This window comes from Gorilla gorilla, chromosome 7 (assembly GCF_029281585.2).
Source record: "Gorilla gorilla gorilla isolate KB3781 chromosome 7, NHGRI_mGorGor1-v2.1_pri, whole genome shotgun sequence".
NCBI lineage: Eukaryota > Metazoa > Chordata > Mammalia > Primates > Hominidae > Gorilla > Gorilla gorilla.
The window spans coordinates 148498991-148511616 of record NC_073231.2 but is presented as its reverse complement, the minus strand read 5'-3'; the positions used below and the strand labels follow the sequence as shown (position 1 = coordinate 148511616).

The following is a 12626-nucleotide window of genomic DNA, read 5'->3' as shown; positions in this document are numbered from 1 at the left end:
TAAGTTCCATAAAGTCCAAAAATGACATAATTTGTCTTATTTGGTATAAAAATTATATAGGAAGTGTTGTCAAATATGAAATGGTGTTTGGGTTTCTTTGGGCTGTGTTTGTATAAATATGTTATTGGTATGTGTTCCCAAATCATAGGAAACTTCTATAATTCTGATATGACTTAGTGTACATTATCAGTAATAATTATAATTATTATGTTAAATTATCGTGTGCCTCAGAGGTAACAAATTTTCTTGTCAATGGTGCTTTTGACTGTGGCTGCCCTAAAACCTTTTGTCATTCACAGACAATTGTTGTCTTATTTTGGTCCTTCTTAGAAGGTGATTTTGTAAAAAAAAAGCTATAAAACTGCAACAGCTGCTCTTGCATACAAGTTTTTAATAGCTTTGGAGATGGTGACATCAGAATAAAAGAAAAACTTTCAGGACCTATGGAGAACTGAAATGTTCAGGAATATCAAACAGAACAGGAATTAACTACAGCAACTGAACTATTACAAGACTGAAGTAATCATTTTGACTTTTCACTTAAAATGTTGTTAATCATTTGTTTTGCTTTTTCAGAACCAGGGAAGCTTTTCTTTTGAGTGATTAACAGCATTTAACAATTTAGTATATTCCTATGAACAAAATTTATAACATATTTCTTTTTCCTCTACCTGATTTCTCCAGAATTTGGAAGCTATTTGTGGCAATACAGTTATTTACATAAGTACAATAAGAATCTTTTTTTATGTATAAGAGGACACACTTGGAGAAACTGGTTATTTTACCAAGGCTTTGACTGGAATGGTGTGCTTTCCTTTAAGGAATCAAACTTGACTTACAGAGCCAATAAAAGCCCCTTGGGAAAACTGGCCTCATGTTTGTCTACACAGCCCCTGTACAGGGTTCCTGACCTGTGGTAAGTAAAGAATGTCACTTTCTGACAGGCCCACCAGCCCCAAGTTTTATCTTGGAACCTCAAGAGAAGAGGATCCCCCAACTCACAGATATTTGATGATATGAATCCATGGCTGCACTCAGCTTTAAAAAAGTCTTATTTGAGACAAAGTTCCATCAAAGCCAATTTAAAAGCTTATGTAGGCTGGGCATGGTGGCTCATGCCTGTAATCCCAGCACTTTGGGAGGCCGAAGTGGGTGGATCACCTGAGGTCAGGAGTTGGAGATGAGCCTGGCCAACATGGTAAAACCCCATCTCTACTAAAAATACAAAAATTAGCCAGGTGTGGTGGCATGCACCTGTAATCCCAGGTACTCAGGAGGCTGAGGCAGGAGAATCACTTGAACCTGGGTGGTGGAAGTTGCAGTGAGCTGAGATTATGTCACTGCACTCCAGCCTGGGTGACAAAGGAAAACTCCATCAAAAAAAAAAAAAAGCCTATGTAAAAAATAATTATTCCTGCTGCACTGAATACAAATAATTAGGCCAAGTATAATAAAGCAAACTAGTCCTGCCATGATTTGTGTTTATTAAAAATGGGAAACTGGAGAAAGAAAAATTATGTGCAAAACCTATAGTACACCTGTTGTTAGATTCTAGTCTTACCTAATGTTTTAAAATTTTTATTATTTTCTACAGTTTTGACTGAATTCTAATTTTTCTTGGCTACAACCCTTCAAAATAATGTTTTCGATTTTTTCTTCTGTATTTTTCCCCCATTTTTCCTGATTTGGAGTCACTGAAAACTAAGCTGTGCTTTCATAAAGCCCTGTGAACTGAAGCCAGGCAACTTAAACTTCAGAAGAAAATAACAGCAACTATTTACGCCACTTTCATACCTGCCTACTAATGTATGGGCTTCAGAGTAATGTGGCCTATATTGATTTTTCCCAGATTGTTCTTTTGTTTGTTGTTGTTTTTCTCCCTTCTTCCCCCTATTTTCTTTTCATAGGACAAGAGATTTCACAACCTTCTAAAAATGAGCTTTTCTAATAATTCCGGACCTAACTGTACAGGAATAAACCATCCTAGCCATGAAAGACCAGACAAAAACCTGAGACGAGAGACTCATTTTCTTCTAAGATGCTTTCTCCAAAATATTTTAAAAAAGAAAATGGGGAAAGTGTGAAAGGAACATATCTTGGGGCCCCAAAATCACTAAGCTAAAAGGAAAAGTCAAGCTGGGAACTGCTTCGGGCAAACCTGCCTCCCATTTTATTCAAAGTCATCCCTCTGCTCACTGAGATAGATGCATATCTGATTGCCTCCTTTGGAAAGGCTAATCAGAAACTCAAAAGAATGTAACCATTTGTCTGTTATCTACCTAAGACCTGGAAGTCCCCTCCCCGCTTCCAGTTGTCCCGCCTTTCCAGACCGAAAAGATGTTCATCTTGCACATGTTGATTGATGTCTCATGTCTCCCTAAAATGTATAAAACCAAACTGTGGTCTGACCACCTTGGGCACATGTCGTCGACCTCCTGAGCCTGTATCATGGGTGTGTGTCCTCAACCTTGGCAAAATAAACTTTCTAAATTAACTGAGACCTGTCTCAGGTTTTTGAGGTTCACAATTAATAGTCAATGACGTGAGAGAGAAGCCCTCCTCCTCTCCCGGTTGTGGACCTTTCTGTATTATCTTGCACCCAACTCAGACCAGGAGGCACAGAAGACCCCGTGACTCTTCTACCCTCCGTGTTCAATATGCCTCTCCCGAAAGGAACACAGCCCCACCTAATTGGATGTGCGGGCCTGTGTGGACAGTGTTGAAGCCCCACTAAGCTTCCCAGACGTTATCTATATAAATGACCCCTAAACCTCTCCACTTGGGAGCACCAACTTCCATTCTTTGGAATCTGTGTACCCAGGTGGCCTTTCTCAAGCATTGTGTGCAAATAAACTACATTTAACCATATTCCATATTTCCTGATCTTTTTAAGGTTGACAGGAGCCATCGGCACCCTCACATAGCCTCATCATCACCCTAGACAAGCTGACTGCAGGCTTGGCTCAGAGGTCAGCTCTGCTGGACACAGGGAGGGGCAGGCAGAGGCTGGGTCTGATGTGCAGCTGCAGGGCCAGTGGAAAGGGGCTGCCTCACGAGGAACTGTTTTCTCCCCACTTCCCTTCTGAGGTCCTGGGATGAGCCTTGAGCAGATGCCCCCATTCCACCAGCCTCCCCTTCTTCTCACACCCAGTTCTCTTCCTCCTGCCCAGGTCCCAGATGCCAAAGGCTTTGCTGCCTGCAGAGGGCAGGGGAGGTGTCCAGGGCTTTGCAGGCCATAAGGATGGCCCAGATGCTGGCCCTTCCCTGGGTGGGAGAGCCACCTGCCCACCTTTCCCCAAGGCTACTGCCCAGGCTCTCCCTTGGCTGGAAGCCTCCTCCCAGACACGAGTGGGCCAGGTGGTCCTCTCTCTTAAGGGGGTGGCCAAAGCCCGGATCTTGCTCATGTGGTGCTGTAGTTCCCCTGGGGTCCCTGAGGGAAGCCAGGGACTCTGTGGGCTCCAAGCCCTGGGCTTGGATGCCGTGCCGTCCTTACAGCCATCTGCAAGGCAGGAAGGCCTGGCCAGGCTGGGGATGGGGAGAAACCTGGACTTGGGGGTGGTGGTGGCAGCTGCTGTCACCTCTTCATTGCAGGTGGGGGCTGAGCTCAGCGGGCAGGGGCCACTGAAGACACACAGCTAGGGAGAGGGGACACTAGAACTGAGCCCAAATCTGTGGGACCAGGAGCTGGGTTCATCCTCCCGTGACCCTGACTCTTGGTGAGGAGACACCCTGAACTGGGCAGGGTGGCAACCATGACAGGCATGGGGAGGTGGCAGGTCCCCAGGCTCACCTGCTCCTTTGCACAGAGGGGCCTCTGGCCTGTGGACAGGGTTGCCCTCCCAAGGCTCAGCCCTGCCACCTGCAACCCACTTTACCCAGAATAAGTAAGTCACACTGCCCATTTTTCAGGGCAATACATTTTAATAAAGAGTTGTATTTTCCCCTGCAAGACACAGAGTGAAGGCTGTCTCTTCAGTGACAGGGTTCACTGCAGCTCAGGCTCACTTCCGTCATGAGCTGTCTCATGAGGTCTCTCATAAACCTCTCTCTCTCTCTCCCTGGTTCCAAAAATGAAGCCGCCAGCTCTCACCGTACCTTGCTGTTGAACTGAATGACAGACATTATTCAAAACCCCCACCCTAGGGCTCAAGATTAAGGGAGCAGGACAGAGTTCAGGGCAGCTTCTAAGAGGGAGGAGCCCCGGCTGGGAGGCCTTGGAGGATTCTTGTGTGACAGGGGGCATACCGGGGGTCTCTGAGGCCCCTCATGGGTGCTGAATGCTCTGGCCTCCCCAGGGCTCAGCCCAGCCCCCGCTCTGTGGGACCCTGGGGCCAGGGTCTCCCTCTGGCAAGTGGTCTCAGGCCTTCTGCCCACCACCCTTGCCAGTGGGCTCATCACAGTTTATTCCTAAAACCAGAGTCTGCTCCTCACTGGCCCTAAAGCCGCAAACTCCAGCGCCCCTCCCGTGCCCCATGACCCCTTCAGCCTACACACAAGCTTTCTGTTTGTGGTGGGGTCCCTGCCCCTCACAGAGGGTCACCAATGAGGGTCGCTTATGTAAGAGCAGGGCTGCGTCCACAGCTTGCAAAGGACAGAAGTCGAAAGAACTGCTTTATTGCAGCTCAACAATTAAGTAAATAAACAGCCTTTCTGTTTATGGAACTCAATCATGGCATTTAATTAATTGAATCATCCTCTCCAACACATCTGCAGGGGTCATCAGCGTGCTGTGGGCCCCTCTTTCATTCGTATTCATGTTCTGCTTCTGGGGTGATACCCTGAGTCAGAAGTAAGAGATGGGGGCAGCCCAGAGGAGGCTGAGTCGGGGTCTCTGCGCTGCTGTTTCGGGACAGGCATGTGTCCCCTTACTCTCAAGGCTTCCTTGGAAGCTGATCGCACGCAGTGAGGCTGTGCCTTTCCTCAACTGTGCTTGGGGACCCTCCATGGAGTACCACGGCCAGCCCTGCAGGTGCCTTGGAGCTGGCGGGTGCCTAGAATGGGGAAGGAGGCAGCAGTGGGACGGGAGAGGCCTGACGGAGGGGATGCTCCTGGCCTGAGCCTCGCGCCGCCATTGGTGCAGAGCGAGAAACCAGGAAAGGCCTGGGTGGCCCCCTGTGCTCATGGGATGGTGGGCAGAGACCCCCTTGTGACTTGAGAGGGAGCCCCTGGATTTCTGAGCATGTGGGTGTGTGCCCATTTCCACAAAGGGCTCCTTCTGCAGTCCCTGTGTGTGTGCTGCTCGTGTGTGGGAGCGTACATGCATACATGCACTGTGGCAATGCATACGTGCACATGCATGTGCCAGAAGCTGGAGGGACAGAGCCTCCCCTGCCCAGCCAGCCCTGCTGGCCAGGAGCCTGCAACCACCTGCCTCAGTCTTCTCCGGGAACGACCCAGGGCCATTTTCCTCCAGACCCTTGAGGCAACACAGACTCTCGCTCTGTGGAAAGGAAGCTTGAACCCTGGCAGCTCCTTTCTTTGTGCTGGTTGAGTCATAAGAGCAAATCTCAGAAGCCCAGAGATTCCCCCTAGACGAGGCCCGGCCTGGGAGACCCTCGTCCTTGATCTCTACTTGGCCCAGGCCCTTCCACAGTGGGTGCTCCATAGATACTCCTGGATGTGATCCCAACAGACTCACCCTGGCTGCTCTCCACCTGCCTTGGTTGGGCCCCCCACTGTTATGTGGCTGCCACGCTGCCCAGCCCCGATTCACAGCCCTTAAGTGCCTCCTCCCGCGAGGGGCAATGCTGAGCCCCTTCCGTCTTGTGCCATGATAAAGGGCTTATGGGGGTTTCTTACTGACTGAATTTTATTTGCTGACGTTAAATGGTGCAGTGGGCTGGTGAGCCTGGCTTCCCGGTTCATAAATGGGATCAAAATGTCACTATGATTCCGTTAAAACCTTTAAAAAGGATGGTTGTGTCACCCAGATCTAGTTTGTAAACCTGCTCCAGCTGCTGTGTGTCTCTTGGGGCCAAGTGGCCCGCCCTGTCCTCCCTTTTCTCTGCTGGTGCTGGCCCTCCATCCCCAGTCTGCTGCTCCACCATGAGCGCTGGGTTGAGCCAGTGTTGAAGCTGTAGACATAAATCTATAGGCCGTTTGAGTATTGAAAACCAAGCAGTGCTGAGTGGAAGAAGCCTGTCTGTCCATCCACCCATTCCCCTGTCTGTCCGTCCACCCATCCCCCGTCTGTCTGTCCACCCATCTGCCTGTCCATCCGTCCACCCATCTGCCTGTCTGTCCGTCACCCATCCCCCTGTCCGTCCATCCACCTATCCCCCTGTCAGTCCATAAACCCATCTGTCTGTCCGTCCATCCACCCATCTGCCTGTCCGTCCATCCATCCATCCCCCTGTCCGTCCATCCACCCGTCTGCCTGTCCATCCATCCACTTAACCCCCTGTCCGTCCATCCACCCATCTGCCTGTCCATCCATCCACCTATCCCCCTGTCCGTCCATCCACCCATCCGCCTGTCCGTCCATCCATCCCCCTGTCCGTCCATCCATCCATCCCCCTGTCCGTCCATCCACCCATCCGCCTGTCCATCCATCCATCCATCCCCCTGTCCGTCCATCCATCCATCCCCCTGTCCGTCCATCCATCCATCCCCCTGTCCGTCCATCCATCCATCCTCCTGTCCGTCCATCCACCCATCTGCCTGTCCGTTCAGCACCCATACGCCTGTCCATCTGGCACTCTGGCCCTTACTGGCTGGCCTGCTGTGACTGCTCCTTCCTGGACCTACTGGGCCAGGTCTCCCCACTCCACAGGAAGTGGGGCCAGGCCTCTTCCTGGTGATCTCAGTACCAGAGTTCACAATGTGCTCCTTGTCAGCCTCCCCCTGACTTCATACCCGCCTTGCCTGACATCCCCACTTTAGAGGTGGAGGATAGGGTCCCTGAGAGGGGGAGCAGATTGGTGGGGCTGCAGGTGTGAATGACCCTCGGAGCAGGCCAGCTGAGATCCTGGTTCCTCCCCTAGTGTGTGGAGCCCTCCTCTCCTGCTGTCTGGATTCGGACTCTGCTCCCTGGGGCCCAGGGCTCCTGCACCCTTCTTCAGGGCAGCCTGTGACGGAGGGTCTTCTCACCTCATTCCAGAGTGAAGGTGAGGCCTGGAGGAGCGGGTCCCGTGTTCGCTCTCCTGGGAACCCATTGTAGAGGTGGGCAGTTCGGCCTCCTAACTCACTCATGGTCCACCCGCTGCCTGCCAAATGCCACAAGGGCCGCAGCAAGACTGAGCCCCAGAAAGTGTCTGAGCTGGAGAAAAAGCTGTGGGGCCTCGGGGTGGGTTCAGGGCCTTTCGGTCACGAAGCCACTGCCCAGGGCCCCAGCCACATGGCCACTGGGGTCATGGCCACCGAGGGACGCTTCCTGTGAAGCAGCTGACCTCCCCAGACAGCCTGGACGTTTCCGGTGTCAGAGTTCTCTCTCGGCACCCCCTTGGTCCGCACGGACGTTTCCGGAGTCAGCGTTCTCTCCTGGCACCCCATTGGTCCGCACAGACGTTTCCGTTTCCGGCGCCACGTTCTCTCCCGGCACCCCCTTGGTCCCCACAGCTCAGCATGACTGATGTGTTTCCAGAGCCGTCAGCCCAGGTGGGCTCTCTAGGCTCAACCCATCTCTGCTCCAGGAATTAGGCATCCTTGGCCCCCAGGCCCAGGTGGGAAATGAAACCATCCACGTGTGATTCTGGGATGGCCGTGGCAGCGTGGGCAGACACAGCCGGTTTCGGGGGTGTGGGGGCGGACGCTGGTAATGGAGGCCTCCTGGGGCGAGCTGGCTTCCCCAGGTTGGGGCTCTGCCGGCTGGGCCCGCACAGTCCCCAGGCTGTGCCCTCAAAGTGGGGGAATGAGGGAGGACAGCGGGAATCAACCCAAGGCCATGCGGAAACAAAACCCCTGGAAAAGGGCACGGCTTAGTCTGTTGGGAAAAACCGAGAATCCTAACAGGGGCTTTGCGCCAGTTTGATTGGGGCAGCAGTGGTGCTGGACCATGCCCTCCAAAGGCTTTACTTTGTAGAGATTCACAACAGCCTTCGCCAGGGAATGATGTGAGGGGTGGGTTCGCTCTCGAAGCTGCAGGGGAGACAGGCCACTGGAGCAGAAGGCAGGGAGCGTCGATCACACTCGGCGGCGGAGGGAGCCTCGCCCAGGCCCTGCTTCCGCCTGTGCTCAGTTTCCCATAGTAAAATACCTTCCAGTAAGGCTTTGGAGGGGCTGCTCCACCCGCCAAAAGCCTCCAGGGCTCAGGCTGGGCGCGAAAGCTCATGCCTGTAGTCCCAGCACTTTGGGAGTCTGGGGTGGGTGGATCACTTGAGCCCAGCAGTTCAAGACCAGCCTGGGCAACATAATGAGACTCCGTCTCTACAAAAAAATTTAAAAATTAGCCAGGCGTGGTCACTCACACCTGTGGTCCCAGCTGGGCCATGGGGAGACTGAGATGGGAGGATCACTTGAGCCCAGCAGGTGAAGGCCGCAAGATCGCACCACTGCACTGCAGCCTGGGCATCAGAATGAGACTCTGTCTCAAAAACAAACAAACAAAACAAAACAAAAAAACCAGCCTCCAGGCTCCTCACTGTCTCCCTCCAGCTCACAGCGACCACCCATGAGGGCGCATGGGGGAAGGGTGGCAGGGGGAGGTTCTCCCCCACACTGTTGCCCCCCACACCTGGAAAGGGCTCCCCAAAGGTGTCCAGCCCAGGACGTCCTCCTACTGTTGTTGGCACGTCAGGGGCTCTGTGCTGCTCTGTGCTGACGTACAGCCCCAAGCACAAAGCCCTCCTTCCACTGAGGAGGGCCGGGGTACCTGGGAGGTGAGTCAGCCTGGCGTGGTGAGTCAGTGGCCTGCGTCATGCCTCGATAGCTGCCGCACCTGCAGAACAGCCGCCGTGGGAGGGGAGGGAGGGAACAAGCCCAGCCCCTCTGAGCTGAGCTGGGGCTTCTCTGCTGCGCAGCCAGCTGGAGGAATTGTGCTCAGCTGGGGCTCTGGTGAGCAGGCGATTTGGGGTGTGTGTGTGTGTGCGCGCGCGTGTGTGTGTGTGTGTGTGTGCGCGCGCGTGTGTGTGTGTGTGTGTTGGCGCCCCACAGGCCTCAGACAGAGGGAGCTGGGGCCCAGAGCTAGGAAGATGATGAGAAGGGTTTGAGGCTCTGCTGTGGGCTGGGTGCTGGGCCACGGGTTCCCAGTTCTCCCGCAGCCTCCTTCCCCTCCACGTTGTCCCTGCCTAATTGGCCCCCCAATCCTCTGGAGCACTGGCAGCCCCAGCACCTCCTCCCAGTCGGTGCTCTCCACCGCCCTGCAGGGGGGACAGGTGGTTATACCCCAGGAACAGAGAGGAGCAGGGCCTTGCCCAAGGTCACACAGCACCTACCTCTAGGATGCTGGGTCTCTGCTGGGGACAAAGTCAGACTCCCGGTTGGGCACTGTGGCTCACACCTGTAATCCCAGCACTTTGGGAGACCAAGGCAGGCAGATGACTTGAGGTCAGGAGTTCGAGACCCGCCTGGCTGACATGGTGAAACCCTGTCTCTACTAAAAATACAAAAATTAGCCGGGCGTGGTGGCGGATGCCTGTAATCCCAGCTACTTAGGAGGCTGAGGCAGGAGAATTGCTTGAATCTAGGAGGCAGAGGTTGCAGTGAACTAAGATCACACTACTGCACTCCAGCCTGGGCAACAGAGTGAGACTCCATCTCAAAAAAAAAAAAAAAAAAAAATCAGACTCCTGCCTGAAGTGGAGGAGCAGAGTCCTGTTCTGTCCCCCACTGCCTAGGTGGGGAGACCAAGGCTGACGCTTGTGGTCGGTCCTGGCCTCCCAACACATGGTTCCTACACTCGCCAGAGCCTAGGGCAGAGCTGCCTCCCTGCCCACTCTCCTCTGGCCTGCGGGGTGCCAGGGATGTTGGGAGGGTGTCTTGGTCCGTTTGTGCCCTAATGACAAATTCCTGGGGCTGGGCAATTACTAAACAGCAGAGATATATTTCTCAAAGCTCTGGAGGCAGGAAGTCCAAGGTCTAGGCACCGGGTCTGGTCTGGGGAGGGACTTCCTGCTGCACCCTCCCATGGCAGAAGGCAGAGGGCAGGGTAGGGGCACTGCGTAGAGCCTCATAAGGGCCTTGGTCCCGCAGGAGAGCAGCCTCACGGACTCATCACCTCTCAATCCTGTCATGGTGGTAACACCTGGGTTTTGGAGGGGCCACATTTGCACCATAGCAGATGTGGAGAGGGCAAGGCCAGGTGGTGGGCTGTGGGGTGTCCCCACAACAACCCCTTTCGCAGGGGACTCGGGACACTCCAGGGACCCCTGGCTTCACTCTGGGTGATGCTGTGCTGGTGTGTCCCGCTCTCTGGCCCTTTGGCAGAGGGGTTGCTGGGCAGTGCCCTGGCCCTTGAATCTGGCTGGTGCCTACCCTGCCTGAGAAATTTCATGCCCCCGAAGTCCACACCTGGCACAGTAGGTTGGAGCTCAGGGATCGCCACAGGCCTCCAAGTCTGGACGCCCTTGTGGAGTGGCCTCAGCCTGGACTGCTCTTCCCGGCCAAAGAGCAGACTGGAGCTCCGGAGCCTGGGAGGAGCCAGCCTAGGGCTGCCACAGGTCTCTGACAGCATCAGTGGGTGCAAATGCCCATCACGTCAGTGTCTCCTGGGACTGCCAGGGGATGCCAGGAACTGGGCCTGGGGATGCCAGCCTCTGCACACACTCCCCCTCTGGCAGCCTGGCTGTCCCCTTCTGGCCCCACTGCCCTGGGCACACTGCTCAGCACCTCGAGCCCTTGTGTCAGATGCAGAGCCAGGGATTCACCCTGGGGGAGCAGCTGTGGCCCAGACTGCCCAGGGCTGGGCGGGAGCTGGGTAGGGGATGTACCCGTGGGCAGGAGTTGACCTTCTAGCTGTGGACCAGCCCCGGGCAGCCAGTGGGCCGGTGGGAGGCAGAGGCCAGAGGGTGGGAGGCCATGGCGGCTCCCGGTGTCCGAGATCACTGGCTGCCCCTTAGGCAGAGGCCAGATGACCAGGTGGGGCTGTCGCCTCCTTGGTCACAGCCCCTCCCAGGACAGCCTCTCAGCTGGAGGCAGGGGCTGTGCTGCCGGGTGTGGATCCTGCCGATGGGTGGGTGGCACAGACCCCGTTCCACACAGACCTGGGCTTGCTGTGTTTTCTCTCGGGGAGCAAACAGTGCCCTCTGCTGGACTCTTCAGGGATTGCAGGTGCCCCCGACCCAGAAAGCAGGTTCCTCCGGGATCAGCCCAGAAGCAGGGCAGCCAGGGGCCGGGCAGGCGTGGATCTGGGCAGTGAAGGTGTGTGTGAGCCACAGGCACTGTGTGATCTGTGGGATGGCAGCGGGGCCAGGGCCAGAGGATCCCAGAGGGCCTCTGGAAGGCTGGGTGCAGTGGCCCTGCAGGAAGGTGAGATGCAAATTTCGGAGGAAAGGAGGGGAGTGGAGGAAGAAAGGAAGCCCCTGGCAGGGGCTGGGGTGGGGCCTGGGGCCTCTGTGGCAGGGGCTAGGGTGGGGCCTGGGGCAGCAAGGGGCCAGCAGGGCTGGGGTGGGGCCTGGTGTCCCTGGCAGGGGCTGGGGTGGGGTTGGGGCAGCAAGGGGCCAGCAGGGCTGGGGGAGCCGCATTTCATTGGGGCTCCCAAAGGCCCAGTCTCACTGGAGCAGGGGCCTGGGTCCAAATCCTGGGGAGGTGGGTTCTTGGGAAGAGCCCAGGATATGCAGGGAAAGGCAGGCATTAGAGATTGCGCCACAGGATGGGCTGGGTGGACAGGGGCCCGGCGCTGGGCAGGGGCTCACTGAGGCCTCACGGGGGACAGGAGGAGGGCCTGTGCAGCCTGCTTTCTTCCTCCTCGCCTTTCTGTCCTTGTTCCCAGGGACAGCTCAGAAAAGCTCGCCTCTCCTTCCATACCTCCGATGGCCCCCCTCCCATACCTTCTGCTGTCCTCTCCCATGGCCACCCCAGGTCCCTGTCATCTCCCAGAACACTCTACCTTCAAATCTTCCCTTCTCCCTCTGGCTCCTCGCCACCCCCAGGGAGACCTCAGTGCCCAAGCACGGACCCCTCGGTGTCAACAGGAAAGTTGTTCCTTCCTGGGCTCACGCCAGGCTAATTCCTCTGGGGGGCCAGAGTGCCAGGCACAGGGCAGGCAGTGTGTTTCCTACATGATGGGCAGGATGAATGGAGGCCATGGCTGCAGGGACGGATGCTGGGAGGGCACACCTGAGTGCCGGCAGCAAGTGTGGAATGTGGACATGTATGGACCAACAGAGGCTCAAAGACCAGAGCTCGAGCCTAATAACAGATGCTTCTTTCTGGCAGCTTGGACAGGAGGACCAGACCCGGTCCTGGCCCCAACTCTACTCCAACCCCAGGCACGCACTGAGCCCTGGCCCCATCCCCTGTGGACCGTATGGAGGGTGAGACCATGGGATGGGTGTCTGCAGGTGTGAGCTTTGCTCCTAACCCAGAGAAGCCAAGAGCTGTCTTCCTGCCTCCTCCCCCACGGTGACTCAGTGCGGTCCCTGGCCACACTCCTCTCCTCTCGCCCCCACCACAGCTCCACACTGACTGAGGGTGCAGGTCCTCTGGGTGACAGGCAGCAGTCCTGGGGGTGGACGGGGGAGCTGACTCAT

The 12626-nt window shown here is 55.4% G+C and overlaps 1 long non-coding RNA gene across 1 annotated transcript; it reads right to left on the bottom strand.

Annotated features, from left to right (window-relative positions):
• Positions 1-3901: 3901 nt before the first annotated feature.
• Positions 3902-9690, bottom strand: LOC101135926 (uncharacterized). The gene is made up of 2 exons (XR_175373.3): positions 7090-9690; positions 3902-4107 (listed from the first exon to the last, which is right to left on the bottom strand). It is a non-coding gene; the product is annotated as an uncharacterized lncRNA (long non-coding RNA).
• Between the last annotated feature and the right edge of the window lie 2936 nt (positions 9691-12626).